Genomic DNA, 17,292 nt, shown 5'->3' with positions numbered 1-17,292 from the left:
AACAATTATAACAATTATATCATACAGAAACAAGCACAAACATTTGCTTGACCAGCCACAACATCAACATTGCAAAATTAACTCCGGTCTGACGCACGCGACTTCTCGCGTGTGTTTTGTTGTGAAACGTAGTTTGCGGACCAGACAGAGTTGTCGCGATTCTTCCTATTGTAAAGTCATGCAGTGTGTAACCTCCTGTCGCCGATCCATCGTGCAATGTGAACACAGCAGCGACTGACTGCTACCTCAGATAGTCGTGCAGTGTGAAAACCACAGTGACCCGACAACTTTGAAAATCGTGCAGTGTGAACTCAGCATAAGTCTGTGAGTGTCATAGCTACGCTGTTAAAGAGCGCACAACAAAAATGAAAGGTTATATAGCATAAGTCTTTAATCCAACAAGGGTAAATTCAAACACAATGCAGCACAGCGACATGTAGACATAAGACCAGACAAACTCAAAGTGAACATACAGGAACTTAAGTACTCAGACCAAACAAGGATAATTAATTAGGCACACCTGAACATATTAATACAATTAACACAACAAGGGAAACGGTGCAAAAGGAAAACAAAGTCCAAATTAACAGAAACCGTGACAGTAAGAGTACAATCATTATAGTGCACTTCTGTTTTTATGCTGCACAGCACACATATAAAAAAACTGCCATTAAAAGCATGTTTCAAAAAATAAATTGATGCGTATGTAGCCTTCTTAAGACTCACATCCAGATCACCCTGCATCAGTTAACTGTGTTGCATCCGACTAAAAGTAGCCAAATTCTATTAGGCCATATTTACAATTTCAAACTTTCATTTCAATTAGCCAGTGTCAAGAGTTACATCCAAGAAGTGGCCTCACTTGTCAAGTGTTTCAACCAGAAGTGGTCCTCATCTGTTTTATAATATATGGGACATATTTGCCATGTCAAATGTTGGACAAGTTGGCTTACACACTGATTTGCCAATGCTGACTGTGCCGTGTTTTTGCCAAAAGTGGCCCAAATTGTTATTAATTACACTGGGCCACATTGGTATCATTATATGTGGGCCACCTTAGGATCACAGCCACGTTAGCCAGTGCTTACCATGCCATATATTGGCCAAAACTGGCCCAGATACGTTTGAGGATAACTGGGCCACATTTGTGGCATCATACTGTCTTAAGAGACAGGAACTTCAGCTTGACTGAATCAAGCGGCTCAAAGGGACCCCTCTGGAGTCCAGATACATTTGGGCCATTTTCCCAGGAGGGTATCAGGGGTGTCCTAGGAGGATTCAACCTTCTGGCACCCCTCAGGAACATAACAACCAGGTCATGCTTTCCCAGAGACCAGCCATCCACTGCATAGTGATGTGCTGTGATAGCAGCAACATACACTTTCAAGGTGGAGGGTGACAGCCTATGCTCCAACCTTTCTTGCAGGAAAGAAAGCACAACTCTAATCGAGCATCTACAGGGGTCTTCTCGGTGAGAAGAACACCAATTCGTGAACAGACTCTACTTCAAAGCATAGGCTTGCCTCGTAGAGGGAGCTCTAGTCTGAGTGATAGTGTCTACCACCGCTGGTGGCAGATCACTTAGGTCTGCCGCGTCCCGTCCAGGAGCCACACGTGGAGGTTCCAGAGATCTGGACGTCTTTCCTCAGGGAGATGTGCCAGGGAGGGGATGTCGCCAGGAGCATGAGTTCCGAAAACCAGGTCCGGGTGGGCAAGTAAGGCGCAACCAACATGACCTGTTCCTCATCCTCCCTGACCTTGCACAGTGTCTGTGCGAGCAGGCTCACTGGGGGAAATGCATACTTGCGCAGAGCCCGGGGCCAGCTGTGTGCCAGTGCATCCTTGCCCAGGGGGGCCTGGGTCAGGGAATAATACAGCTGGCAGTGGGAGGACTAGTGGGAAGCAAACAGGTCGACCTGTCGATTCCAAATCAGCTGGACCGCCTGGGGATGGAGTCGCAATTCTCCAGGGAAAGTGAGCTGTCGTGAGAGCGCGACGGCTGCATGATTGAGCTCCCCCGGAATGTGGACGGCACGCAGCGACTTGAGCTGCGTCTGACTCCAGAGGAGGAGATGGCGGGCGAGTTGAAACATGCAACGTGATCATAGACCGCCCTGTCGGTTGATGTACGAAATCCATGCGGACCAACACGTGCTTGTCCAGCAGCAGCGGCCGGAACTGCCGCAAGGCTAGATGCACTGCCAGCAACTCTAGACAGTTGATGTGCCAAAGCAGTCGAGGTCCTGTCCAGGACCCCGAGGCTGCCTGCCCATTGCATGTAGTGCCCCAGCCCGTATTGGAGGCATCTGTCGTGACAACAACATGCCGGGACACTTGTTCTAAGGGCACCCCGGCCCGTAGAAAAGCAAGGTCCAACCAGGGGCTGAATAGGCGGCAACACATTGGTGTGATGATGACACGATGTGTATTGTGGCGCCATGCCCATCTCGGGACTCGGGAGTGTAGCCAGTGCTGAAGTGGTCTCATATGAAGCAATCTGAGCGGCGTGACTGTGGCTGCCATATGCTCCAGGAGCCTCTGAAAATGTTTCAGTGGTACCACTGTCCTGCCTCTGAAGGCAGTTCAGCACCAACTGAGCACGTTCGTTGGTGAGACATGCCGTTATACTCACAGAGTCTAACTCCATACCGAAATAAGAGATTCTCTGCACAGGGAAGAGCTTGCTCTTCTCTCGGTTGACCTGAAGCCCCAACTGACTGAGATGCCGAAGCACCAGGTCCCTGTGATCGCACAACTCCTCTTGTGACAGCGATGAGCCAGTTGTCGAGATAGTTGAGGATCCTGATGCCCACTTCTCATAATGGGGCAAGGGCGCCTTCTGTGACTTTCGTGAAGACACGGGGGGACAGGGAGAGTCCGAAGGGCTCCAATCCTGGGCTTGAATGCATTTGATAATACGTTTCTGCTTCAACATCTTGAACGGGAGCTTGTGATGGGCCCGATTCAAGACTCGCAGATCCAAGATAGGTCGAAGGCCACCGCTTTTCTTGGGTACATTGAAGAAAGGGCTGTAAAACCCCTTCCTCATCTCGGTCTCAAGAACGCCGTTGTACTTGGGAGGAACTGAATCGCATAGCCGAGTCAAACCATCCGAATGAGCCAGCGGGATGGGTTGGGCAGCGCAAGCCACCAAAGGGATAGTCGACGTACCTGCAGTGGTGCAGTGATGGGGAGTTGTGCTGGGTGTCCCAGAAGGCATCGCATTCTGAGTCATCACAGCAGAACTCCCCGTGTCCCCAGAGGGACTGACCGCGATCTCTTGGCCACTAGCGATAGGGGGCATCATGGGTGAGGGTGAGGAAGTGGTGCGTCGATCACTGTCAACCCACAAGCCTTGCAACCCGGAGGGAAAAGAAACTGCTCTTTCTATGAAAATGTGGTTACCGCTGGCCATTGAGCCAGCGGCGGAACTGAAAGAAAATGAAACACAGGATTCTCCGCCCAGCCCTCCTCCGGGGGAAGGAGCGGCGCTGTCTTCGCCACCTCCTGAAGAGCAGTCTCCCACATCTCCGGGTTGCCCGTGTTAGGGCCGCTTCATCGTCTTCTTGGAGGACTTAGCGGCTGGGTGCGACACAGGGGGCGCCGCTCTCCTGCGTGGGGCCAGCCTCGACGATGACACAGCCTGCAGGATATGTTGGATAGCCTCAGTCTGCTTTTGTATTGCCGAGAAGCTGGGCAAAGTCCTCAACAGTGTCACCGAACTGGCCAGCCTAGGAGATGGGAGCGTCAAGAAAGCATACTTTGTCAATGTCTCTCATATCGGCCAGGTTGAGCCAGAGATGGCAATCCTGGACCACCAGAGTGGACATCACCTTCCCGAGGGACCACGCTGTGACTTTTGTCGCCCGGAGGGCGAATTCAGTCGCCGTGCGCAGCTCCTGCATCAACCTCGGGTTGGTACTACCCTCGTGCATTTGTTTTGAGTGCCTTGGCTTGATGTACCTGCAGAATAGCCATGGCAAGCAGGGCAGAGGCAGCTTGGCCTGCAGCACTGTAAGCTTTGGCAGCGAGAGCCGCCGACAGCTTACAGACTTTGGACGGGAGACGCGGACGATTCCTTCAAGTGGCACCATTTTCCGGGCACAGGTGCACCACAACCGCTCTCTCCACGTGGGGAATGTCTACGTACCCCCTAGCTGCCCCGCCATCAAGGGTAGTGAGGACGGAAGAGGGAGACGAGCAGCTTCTGGCCGTAAAAGGGGCCATTCACGACTTCGTCATCTCTTCATGCACATCCGGGAAGAAACGAACCGGAGCAGAATCGCTCAAGTTGTGAGCCATGCTCCGCACCGAGAAACCAATCATCTAGCCGCGAGCGCTCAGGGCTGTGTAGTCACCTCCAGCTCGATGCTCACGGCTGCCCGGGCAAGCATGGCCGACAGCTCTGGGTCCGATTCAGCAGTGGCGACAACACCCGAGGGGGGCAACCCCACCGAATCTTCATCCTCAGAGGCTGATAGCCCATCCCCAATGCTGCGATCGACATCCTCTGGCAGAACATGCGCTGCGGGAGGAGTGAGAGGTCCACGCGTGTCCCGGCGGAGAAGCTCTCATTGTCACCCTCAAAACTCGCAGAGCGCTAGCCTGCGGTCCTCTGCTTGTGGTAGAGAAACCAGGATGGGTAGCGGCAGAGGGGTCTGCTCCACTCCCCTTGAGGAGAGAGAGAGACGCAATCGCAGCGATGCCATGGACATGCGTCCACAGAAGAGGCATGACTCATCCACGAACGCCGCTTCAGGCCCAGACACTGAAGACAGCGATCGTGGCCATTAACAGAGGACAGGAAATTACCACATCCAGAAGGACACGGACGAAACGGCATCTTGAAAATGAATCGTCCGTGATTTGCTCTTTTAGAGGAAAAACTGCTCTTTCAGTTGAAGCGCCCAGGGGAATCACTGCTGCAGGGACACCGCTGTAATGCGCCATCACACCAACCAGGAAAAGCTCTCTTAAAAAGAAGAATGGCTTTGTAGTAAGGAGGAAGCCATGTACTACTCTGCTCCGAAGCAAAAATCTAATGAGTGGATGCGCACTGTCACCTTATATACCCGTGTGCACGGGGAGTGGCTCAGCATGCAAAATCCACTAGCCAATTTTCATTGGCGTTTTCTCTTAAACTCAGAGATGATTGGGCTCCCAAGTTAGACCCCTAATGTCGTCACGACATAACTCGTAGTGACCAACAGATAGGGAACTACTTATAACCTTGGTCATTAGCATTATGTTTGCAATAATCCTTTATAGCCAATCAAAAACAGATTAATGACATCAGACTACAACACTTGGTATTGCTCAGTTACAGAAAAGCACAGTTTAAACTGTGATCAAATACAATAAAGTACAGTATAGAGTAGTGATTTATATAATGTATGTTTCTTTAAAAGCGCCTTTCAACTGTACCTAGCAGTGATGACTAGTACACATTCTTTACTAAGTTATTATCAGCATAACAATTAGCATGAAAACTTAAAAAAATTAGGTGAATGTTTTTGGTTTGCCCCACTTTTGCTTTTAAAAGCAGCACTCAAGCTAATATAAACAAATGCTGATGATCATGTAATCCAGCATGATTTCCAACATTAAAAGTCCAAAAATATTCAGTTTATTTACAAATTAAAAAAAAAAAAATACGGCACACTTTCAGTTGTGGTCTCAGATTTTTAGAGGCCAGTCCACCTTATGGGATAAGCACGAAGTAAAAGTCTGTCGTTTGCCAAAAGCTCCACTGACTTGGAGATTGCGAGCTACCTTATTTTCTCTCTCCTGGCCATGGCTTCAAGACCGGCCCACCCAGCTGCTAAATAGCAGACTGACAGCAAAGGAATAATTCACAAGTGGAGCTAATCAAAGGTGAAAAGGGAGAATCAGTAAACGTCGTATCCTTTTGCCACTTTCATCAATCCAGCTAACTGAATTTGAGGTAAAGCTGAGCAAATTTTACGGGGAAGGAAATTAATATGTAACACGTCTGAGGTCTAGCCAGAGCCGGCGGAATTGGAAAAGTCTGCATTATATCAGAGGGGCAGATTATTGGAAAGACAATTGGGGCCGCTGGTGTAATCAGAAAACAGTGAGGTGTGTCTATCTTATGATGGCACTGTGACCTAGCGGACTCATGGCCAAGGAAATTTTTTCTCCCTGTTTTCAATTCAATCACTGGGGCCATCCACCCTGCTGCGTGAATCTGTTGGCCCCCACACATGACAGTATCAATTCAATTACCTTGAAAATGGATACATATTCAGGGTCTAAGAGAGAGCCTGAGAGAGCAGAGGGAAGACAAAGAAATACACTTTTACCCCCGTAATAAGTTTCATTTGGAGTCGGTTTGAAAACAATTCGCCTGTGCATTTGTCCCTGTCAGATCATATTATCCGCAAATGAAGTTTACAAAATATCAATTCAATTTCTATAACCGAAGCCTGTAGCAAAACACACAGTGCTTTGAATTGACCATATCATAACATCTGAGGGGCCCCTGGTGGCTTTCAAATATTTTCAGTCAGAGGCAATCAAAGCTAGAGCGGCTCATGCTAATCCGTTCAATTTCATCCTTTAAACCATCCCTTTTCCCCCATAAACACAGGGACGCCTTACCTCCCAGGACCAAGGAATGGCTGACCATGTTTGCTTTGTTATCTTCTTTTCTGTTGTTTCTGGGTTCATTTAATGCCCTTTTGATCTTCATTTATCTGCGCCCCTCTTTATTTAGCTTTGGCCATGATATTTGACTGAATAACACCTTTTCGCACCATATCGAGCTGCTCACAGAACATTGAAACACAGGTAACACTAATATTTTATATTAGGTAGCAGGTGGTGCAATCATATATTTTGAAACATCGATGTGACTGATGCATACTGTGAAAAGGAGCAACTACTGCTAATACAACTCTTCTTCATTTGATAAAATTACGACCAAGATTTCCACAATCCAGAAAAAAGCAGATGCATGAACTATTAAAAATCTTCAAGACAATTTTTAAAAACTAAATGGGATTTGACTAGTGCTTGTGACTCATATAAGACAATGAACTCTCCATGGGTGGTATATTATTAGTCATTTGGAGAGTGATGGGCTAAATTATCTTTCCATTATTTGGTTTTAGCATTATACACACTGCCACTTTTAGGCGCTAATTTGCGAATTAAAGATGTGAAGTTTCCTTGATACATCTCAGTGGGAAACAGAGAGTGTTGCCGCCTCTTACCGATGTCAAAATGGGTCGCCACATTATGAAATTATTCACAGATGCAGCCTGTAATTACGGCTGGCTCAGTCTCATGCTCCATCAGTACAAAAATGCCTGTATGGAGTGTTTTTAAAAATGCTGTTTAACAAATCAATTTGAAAACGCTTACCTTGTAAAACAGTGCGATTGTTCCAGTCACTCCTGATCAGGCAGTGCTGAGTGTTCATCTATTAGAGCTCTAACAAACAGGTTTACAGAGCAGCAGTGTGGAAATGCGTGATTGGAAAAATATAAAGGAGTCGACATGGATGTAACATTTTTATTGATTTTTGGAACCTCTCTTTGCTTTCTGCCCAAGGCCTTAAGTTTATATCATTAACAATCCTTTTCTGCTACTTGTTCTTTTACTTTCAGGTTTAGACATAGAAATGCATTCAAAGCAAGATATGACTGAACACCTCTAATACCAACAAACTAAATGGAAAATAAATCAAAGATGGCAGACAAACGAGACCAGTGTTGATTATAAATATACTTAGGTCATCCTGTACATCCTGAAAAGTATTGAAAATGAACAATTTTTCCAAATATTTGTGTGTGCTATGCATTTTTATACTTAATGTTTTTTTGTCAATATAGGCTCATTGGGAAAATGTGCCTTACCTACATTTTTGAAAACTCCAAAAACATGCCTATCCATACATTTCTCTGCAGTTTTTTAGCTGAAATTAACACTAGTGTCAGTAAAACACCAATAACTTTTTTTTCTTTTCAAACAAGTAATGATTACAGGGACAGATGATCAATTAATAAAGACTTATGTTTGCACAGTTCCTTGAACAATAAAATGTTATGACCTCAAAACACTTTCACCATAGTGTATGATTTGTAAACATTTTGATGTTTGCATCACATGAACGGCTCCATAGGTGTAAATTTTCAGACATAGACAACTTGCTCAGTAGTTCGCCTGCTACAGCATTGCACGTGATACGGAGCGCTTGGTGACAAGTCAAAGAGCTCATGATAAAAGATCTCAAAGACTTGTAGTAGGAAACTAAAATGGTATGCTTGCTTCAGCAGGTGGGTTTTCATCTTGCATTTGCGGCGTTCAAATTTTAGCCAAAATCATTGGATATTTCATTTCCAAACATAAAACAAATAACGTAATAAAATGCTGCCAGATTTACATTCATCTTGTTAGGGGAAAACTGAACATGCTTCACTTTTTAACTTGGAAATTGCCACGAAATCTGCAAGAAGCAATGCAATATAATTTTGCAGAAATGTCGCCACATGTATGTGGGTTGTTTTTTTCCTCATAAGATCAGCAACACAATTTCAGACTATATTGGAATAATTTGTGAATTGTCTCCCATTCAGAGTGCTATTTGTGTGGAATGTGGAGTTATTTAAATGCCTATGTAGAGTGTTACAAAATGTATTAGGTTACATGATGGTGGGTTGATGTCTTTGAAGGGAGCTGCCTATATTGGCAGTGTGCACTGAGTCATCTGTCTAGAATTTGGAAAAGAGCCATTGTCATTACTTGATAAGTCATTTCAGTCAGTCAAGATGCCTGGGATATTTTACCAATGAATCTGCCGCTGACAAATCAGTTTAACAGCTGGATAGAGATTATTGGTCATCTTAAAATATTAGTGTCAGCATGTGTATCCAAAAAGACAGCATGTCGGACTATGTTTTAAGACTTCCTGAATCATGGCCAAATAAGAGAATGGTAAATTTGACCTGAGAAGCATTTGCATGTTAAATGTGGTCAATCTGAATTGATCAGGACCAAATTAAATGCAGTGGGTTTCAATATTTTCCCTGTTCGCACATTAGCCTCTCACCAGCAACATATGGATCTATTGAATTCAGATTAGTAACCTAAGCATAGACTTAGACAAAGTCAGATTATTTCCAAACAACCAACAAACAAATAAATAAATGGCAGACTTTCAGTGTGGTCTCAGACTTTCAGAGGCCACCTTATGGTATAAGCATGCAGTAAAAGTCTGTTGTTTTCCAAAAGCTCCACTGGCTTGGAGATTGCATTTTCTCTCTCCTGGCCATGGCTTCAAGACTAGCCCACCCAGCTGCTAAATAGCAGACTGACAGCAAAGGAATAATTCACAAGTGGAGCTAATCAAAGGTGAAAAGGGAGAATCAGTAAACGTCGTATCCTTTTGCCACTTTCATCAATCCAGCTAACTGAATTTGAGGTAAAGCTGAGCAAATTTTACGGGGAAGGAAATTAATATGTAACACGTCTGAGGTCTAGCCAGAGCCGGCGGAATTGGAAAAGTCTGCATTATATCAGAGGGGCAGATTATTGGAAAGACAATTGGGGCCGCTGGTGTAATCAGAAAACAGTGAGGTGTGTCTATCTTATGATGGCACTGTGACCTAGCGGACTCATGGCCAAGGAAATTTTTTCTCCCTGTTTTCAATTCAATCACTGGGGCCATCCACCCTGCTGCGTGAATCTGTTGGCCCCCACACATGACAGTATCAATTCAATTACCTTGAAAATGGATACATATTCAGGGTCTAAGAGAGAGCCTGAGAGAGCAGAGGGAAGACAAAGAAATACACTTTTACCCCCGTAATAAGTTTCATTTGGAGTCGGTTTGAAAACAATTCGCCTGTGCATTTGTCCCTGTCAGATCATATTATCCGCAAATGAAGTTTACAAAATATCAATTCAATTTCTATAACCGAAGCCTGTAGCAAAACACACAGTGCTTTGAATTGACCATATCATAACATCTGAGGGGCCCCTGGTGGCTTTCAAATATTTTCAGTCAGAGGCAATCAAAGCTAGAGCGGCTCATGCTAATCCGTTCAATTTCATCCTTTAAACCATCCCTTTTCCCCCATAAACACAGGGACGCCTTACCTCCCAGGACCAAGGAATGGCTGACCATGTTTGCTTTGTTATCTTCTTTTCTGTTGTTTCTGGGTTCATTTAATGCCCTTTTGATCTTCATTTATCTGCGCCCCTCTTTATTTAGCTTTGGCCATGATATTTGACTGAATAACACCTTTTCGCACCATATCGAGCTGCTCACAGAACATTGAAACACAGGTAACACTAATATTTTATATTAGGTAGCGGTTGGTGCAATCATATATTTTGAAACATCGATGTGACTGATGCATACTGTGAAAAGGAGCAACTACTGCTAATACAACTCTTCTTCATTTGATAAAATTACGACCAAGATTTCCACAATCCAGAAAAAAGCAGATGCATGAACTATTAAAAATCTTCAAGACAATTTTTAAAAACTAAATGGGATTTGACTAGTGCTTGTGACTCATATAAGACAATGAACTCTCCATGGGTGGTATATTATTAGTCATTTGGAGAGTGATGGGCTAAATTATCTTTCCATTATTTGGTTTTAGCATTATACACACTGCCACTTTTAGGCGCTAATTTGCGAATTAAAGATGTGAAGTTTCCTTGATACATCTCAGTGGGAAACAGAGACTGTTGCCGCCTTTTACCGATGTCAAAATGGGTCGCCACATTATGAAATTATTCACAGATGCAGCCTGTAATTACGGCTGGCTCAGTCTCATGCTCCATCAGTACAAAAATGCCTGTATGGAGTGTTTTTAAAAATGCTGTTTAACAAATCAATTTGAAAACGCTTACCTTGTAAAACAGTGCGATTGTTCCAGTCACTCCTGATCAGGCAGTGCTGAGTGTTCATCTATTAGAGCTCTAACAAACAGGTTTACAGAGCAGCAGTGTGGAAATGCGTGATTGGAAAAATATAAAGGAGTCGACATGGATGTAACATTTTTATTGATTTTTGGAACCTCTCTTTGCTTTCTGCCCAAGGCCTTAAGTTTATATCATTAACAATCCTTTTCTGCTACTTGTTCTTTTACTTTCAGGTTTAGACATAGAAATGCATTCAAAGCAAGATATGACTGAACACCTCTAATACCAACAAACTAAATGGAAAATAAATCAAAGATGGCAGACAAACGAGACCAGTGTTGATTATAAATATACTTAGGTCATCCTGTACATCCTGAAAAGTATTGAAAATGAACAATTTTTCCAAATATTTGTGTGTGCTATGCATTTTTATACTTAATGTTTTTTTGTCAATATAGGCTCATTGGGAAAATGTGCCTTACCTACATTTTTGAAAACTCCAAAAACATGCCTATCCATACATTTCTCTGCAGTTTTTTAGCTGAAATTAACACTAGTGTCAGTAAAACACCAATAACTTTTTTTTCTTTTCAAACAAGTAATGATTACAGGGACAGATGATCAATTAATAAAGACTTATGTTTGCACAGTTCCTTGAACAATAAAATGTTATGACCTCAAAACACTTTCACCATAGTGTATGATTTGTAAACATTTTGATGTTTGCATCACATGAACGGCTCCATAGGTGTAAATTTTCAGACATAGACAACTTGCTCAGTAGTTCGCCTGCTACAGCATTGCACGTGATACGGAGCGCTTGGTGACAAGTCAAAGAGCTCATGATAAAAGATCTCAAAGACTTGTAGTAGGAAACTAAAATGGTATGCTTGCTTCAGCAGGTGGGTTTTCATCTTGCATTTGCGGCGTTCAAATTTTAGCCAAAATCATTGGATATTTCATTTCCAAACATAAAACAAATAACGTAATAAAATGCTGCCAGATTTACATTCATCTTGTTAGGGGAAAACTGAACATGCTTCACTTTTTAACTTGGAAATTGCCACGAAATCTGCAAGAAGCAATGCAATATAATTTTGCAGAAATGTCGCCACATGTATGTGGGTTGTTTTTTTCCTCATAAGATCAGCAACACAATTTCAGACTATATTGGAATAATTTGTGAATTGTCTCCCATTCAGAGTGCTATTTGTGTGGAATGTGGAGTTATTTAAATGCCTATGTAGAGTGTTACAAAATGTATTAGGTTACATGATGGTGGGTTGATGTCTTTGAAGGGAGCTGCCTATATTGGCAGTGTGCACTGAGTCATCTGTCTAGAATTTGGAAAAGAGCCATTGTCATTACTTGATAAGTCATTTCAGTCAGTCAAGATGCCTGGGATATTTTACCAATGAATCTGCCGCTGACAAATCAGTTTAACAGCTGGATAGAGATTATTGGTCATCTTAAAATATTAGTGTCAGCATGTGTATCCAAAAAGACAGCATGTCGGACTATGTTTTAAGACTTCCTGAATCATGGCCAAATAAGAGAATGGTAAATTTGACCTGAGAAGCATTTGCATGTTAAATGTGGTCAATCTGAATTGATCAGGACCAAATTAAATGCAGTGGGTTTCAATATTTTCCCTGTTCGCACATTAGCCTCTCACCAGCAACATATGGATCTATTGAATTCAGATTAGTAACCTAAGCATAGACTTAGACAAAGAGGAACTTATCTTTAATTAAAATCATGAAATGGGACCTTAAGTCCTATTCTGAAAGTTCCGTTGGGTTTGAATAATTACAAGGCCAGGGTTTATGCTTTTGATGCCTCTCCGGTCTGTGAGTCATGTGACTAGTGAGACAGGATAGCAATGTGTCATCAAAGTAACTTGTTTGTGAAAATATGTATTAAGTGTGTCCAACATCTCAGTAAAAATCAAGCCGTACAAATGCTTTTCAATTTTTCTGCAACCAAGATTCTATCAAACTTGGAGATGTTTTGTGTCATGTTCAAGTGTGTCATGTCAGAGATGGAGTTTGTTAGAATTCATAAAACAGTTACGGGCAACTGGTGCACATTGTTTGATATATTCACCAATGTCACTTTTTATGTGCATGCAGGAAAACAAATGAAATGTATTTTAAAACACTTCATTTTCCAGTTTGTTGTGTAAGGCCATTTTGCAGTTTCAGTCTAAATATAGCCCAACTCCCCAACATTTTTTTTCTCTGATTTGTCCAATTCAGGCAGGTCATATTCTCAAGTTGGAAAATACAGAAATCCAAGTAAATACAGAAAAATCACATACCTGCCTGCATTCATCAGTATCTACTATTTTATCCTTTAATAAAGCCTGTCTGGACCAGCCAACTGTCAATTACCCCCTCCCTCTGCTCTTGAAAATTGCTCTTGAACCTTTTAAACCAATTACTACAAAGGGGAAACATGGCAAAATGTGTCTAAGAGTGTTCAGCGCAGTAATGTGACTTATTGGCATGTCTGCAAATAGGATAATTTCTGAAATTTAGCCTCAATGAGGTTCCATTGCTTTCCCTGATTTATTGACAAGTGGGCATTGGCTTCCCGCTCAGGATAATTGGAGAAGCCATCTCATTAGATGGGAGAGTTTGTGATCTGGAGCAAATCTTGGGTAAGAAGATAATTAATTATGAGTGCCGGTGCCATTGTCACGTGAAGTGCACCGTATACAAGCTGGTGGAGTTTCTCAGGAGTCGACTCATCCTTTCCCAACCGCCAAACGGTTCAGGGGAGGGCTGATTACTGACAAATAATTACCAATGTCAACAGAATGGAGAGATGGAATTTATATTAATTATTTCATCAACATGGTGATGATCTTGTAGCAAATCCAATTGCAGAGGAAAGGTTAATTAGTTGCCATTGTGTAACATCAGAGCACCAACTGTGCTTGTTTTAACCGTTAGTCAGATTTAACAATAGGTGTGTTCGACTTCGGCTGCGACTGGATGTAAATGATCGCAGATATTTGGTGCTTGCAGTCGGGGGTGGAGTTCAAAATGGTGTATCTGGTCGGACACATTCTGCTTCCCGTAGTGTTGCTGTGTTTTCACGTGTTTGCTTACTTTATCGCAGATGAAGTATATTAGATGTCATATTTGTTAAATATAAAAACACTTTTCATTCAGTACCTTCTGTACTTTCTGTACGCGGGCCAGTACAAGAGTAAAGCCTATAAAAAAGCAAACAAATAAAGCAAAAGCCTAGTAAAACTATTTAAATACCGATACGTTTTTGTTCACAAGTTCATAAGTTCATTGTTCATAAGTTTTGTTGTGTTGCAAAATTAAAAATCTGCCCTGTTTCCATAAATAATTTGGTGTATATCGCAAATTATATTGTATCTTTGGCATCCTAATTCTTTGTGAAATGGAGAGAGCAATTAGACAATTGTAATTTGTCAGATTACTACTTACTAGTTTCACAAATTATTAAATTAGGAAAAATTAGAAGATGACAATGAAGTGGAGCTGTATTTATTGCATGAGTTCATCCTTTCATTTGGCATGCTCAAGTCAAAACAGCAAGAGGAATTATTATTAGTGTAATTTTTGTTATGATTTTGATTGCTTGCTTACTAAACTTTAGTTTAAAAAAGAAAATAGCAGTATATTCTGAAAATATATATATTTTTCCATTATAGAGAATGTGAAGCTACATCACACTGTGTTGCATGCTGGGGTGGTGCCGCCATCTTAGGAAGACCACCTTCTGCTAATGGTACTGAAATTAATACAGATACCTCTTTACCTTTTTTTTGTTTTGTTTTTGCCTTGAAAATTAAATATTCACATTCTTCATGGTATCGTTTTGCAGGGAAGAAAAGCTGTTTTATTGCATTGCATGATAACTCAAGTTCTTTCATACTGGCAAAGGCAATATTAATTATTAAACCAAACAAAATACAAAACTTCCAAAAACACTCAACAATGTGATTATGATAGGCAGTTGGTTTAATCAGTGACATTATTAATAGATTTGCTATCCGGTGTATACTCGTGACCTCCTCAACCCGCTATTTACACATATCACACATGTTCTTGATGGTGACCTACAATGGCAACATTTTTCACAATCACGACAGAAAATCAAAACACTGCCTTTAACTCACTAACAGAAAGGCAGTGCTATCCTCTTAATATGGTGTCTAAACAAAACAGTCACCCAGAATGCATCGCAGCATGACGTCAGCTTCGCATTCTGTATTTATGTTTTAGACACCCAACCTTGGGTCTCGAAAGCTTTATAATTTAATTTTTTCCTGCAAGTCAGGAGATATTTGCCTGATTTATGCTCCTCTTGCAACTCTCACTGTAAATACTAAATAATATAATCTTTATTTCTGATTTGAGCTCGCCTAGCTCAACTGCGTGAGAAGTCTACTGATCTATATAGTAGTACACATTCTGCCACGTTGATTACTCATCCAATGACGTTTGCGTGCTTGTTTCATGTTACATGCAGAACCAATTAAATTTGTGCCGTTTCTTTCTTTGCACGCAGATCCAATGAAGTTTGTAATTTTAATAATGTATAACGAAAATATTTTAAAGTTTACTGTCAAATTTCCCATTCATTCATGTTGTAAGAGCAACTTGCAAGGCGAGTCTTTTTCGCCAAATCATGCCAACAGAGCTATGTAATTGGTATTGCTTTTTACAACGCATTTTCAAAATGCATACTTTACATAAAATGCTGCTGTGTCTTCTGAGGGTGAATTTTGGACATTTAACTAAAATAAGTTGTGGTAAAGTTAAGGGGAAGGTTTAGGGTTAGATTTATTAAAAGAATCATCAGTCTGTATATATTTAAAATGGTTAATGAACCTACCAAAACCATTTTAAATAAATTCAGAATAAAACTGCAGTTTAATAATAGTTTATTAATTTAACACATCTTTGATAATTACAGAGAATTGGTGCTTTAACGGGAGCAACACTGCAATTGCGATTACAAACGCTGCTTGTAATCTGTCATGTGACACCACATTTATTTGAGTTAAAGGTGCAATATGAAATATTGAAAGCTGGTTGAAATGGATAGTGCAGTCCAAATTCAAAATATTGTTTCTCCCGCCCCCTCCTCCTCAGACTCGATGCTCACGCAGGTTGTCAGATTGAGGACACACAACAAGAACAAGCGCAATTGACAATGAAAGTCTAGGAACCTTACACTGAAAGGTGATTAGTTGATTTATCTGTGTTTTAATATTCCTCTGGTCATAGAGCTTTTTAGGTGGATGCCAAGGCTTTTTAGGTCGGGTAGAATCTGCAGTCTCTGATCCAGTTCGTTTGCTTGCGTCCATTGCTGCAATATGCTCTGTTTTCTGCCAACTGGCAACCCTGAGTGTTGAAATACTATTGAGTAAATTGGCAGTGGGCAGATTCACACAGACCAAAACAAAAACAGACATTCCGACATGGAACACATTGTTAGCATTGTTTTTCGGAGAAACAAGTATGTGAATTTAGCATGTTTCCTAAATATCTGCAAATGCATTATTGTATTTTTATGCTTTAGTACAGTCAAAAAAAACAACAACAACTTTAGTGCCATTTTTCTCAACAAAAGTGTTTCCAAACAAGTTTTTGTGACATTTTAAGTTACAGCTAAAGTTACAGAAGAGAAAAAGAGTGTGTCGACACTCGAAATTGTATCAATAGATATATGTAAACATTTTGATGCTCTAAAGATTTTTTTCATACATACACACACACACACACACACACTCACAAAAACTCGGCGAAGATAATCTTAAGATTGCTTTCACACTTTAAATATTTTATTATATTAACTTAAGCACAAGTTTCACAATGGCTACCACAAGGCTCTGGTGAAAAAGCTGAAACTATGTAATCTGCAGATATTAAATGGCTAGAGTTAATTAGCCTTTACCATTGTCCCAGCCTCCAGATCAGGGCTGTAGGTAGTAATCTAGTGAGGAGTGAGAGGTGAGACCCTCCATTCATTCCATAGTCGGGGTAAATTCATGCCCCATACAACTACAACACATCAACACTGTGAAGAGTGAGCCATCTGACAAGTAATTCGCTTTATCTCTTGTGGCTGGTATGAGAGGCGCGGGTGCTAAAAATAACTAATTAGAGGAATTACTAGGAAGTAGGATGTGTCAGGGATTCAGCAGACCTTTAACGTAAAAAGAAATTTGATCAATAATGAGGAGACTTGGAAATCCAGGCCTCTTAACATTAACAATTACTGTGATTAACAATGATACTCACAACTCATTTTTCATTACAGAGGAGACGAGATAAGCTTGTTTATATAGACTTGCTTTTCAACCAATGAGTAATTTATCATGGCAAAGCCCATGAAAGCACA

Source organism: Sinocyclocheilus rhinocerous, unplaced genomic scaffold (assembly GCF_001515625.1).
Source record: "Sinocyclocheilus rhinocerous isolate Xijiao unplaced genomic scaffold, SAMN03320098_v1.1 scaffold808, whole genome shotgun sequence".
Taxonomy (NCBI): Eukaryota; Metazoa; Chordata; class Actinopteri; order Cypriniformes; family Cyprinidae; genus Sinocyclocheilus; species Sinocyclocheilus rhinocerous.
The sequence above is the reverse complement of the archived record's forward strand: the minus strand, read 5'-3'. Positions refer to the sequence as shown.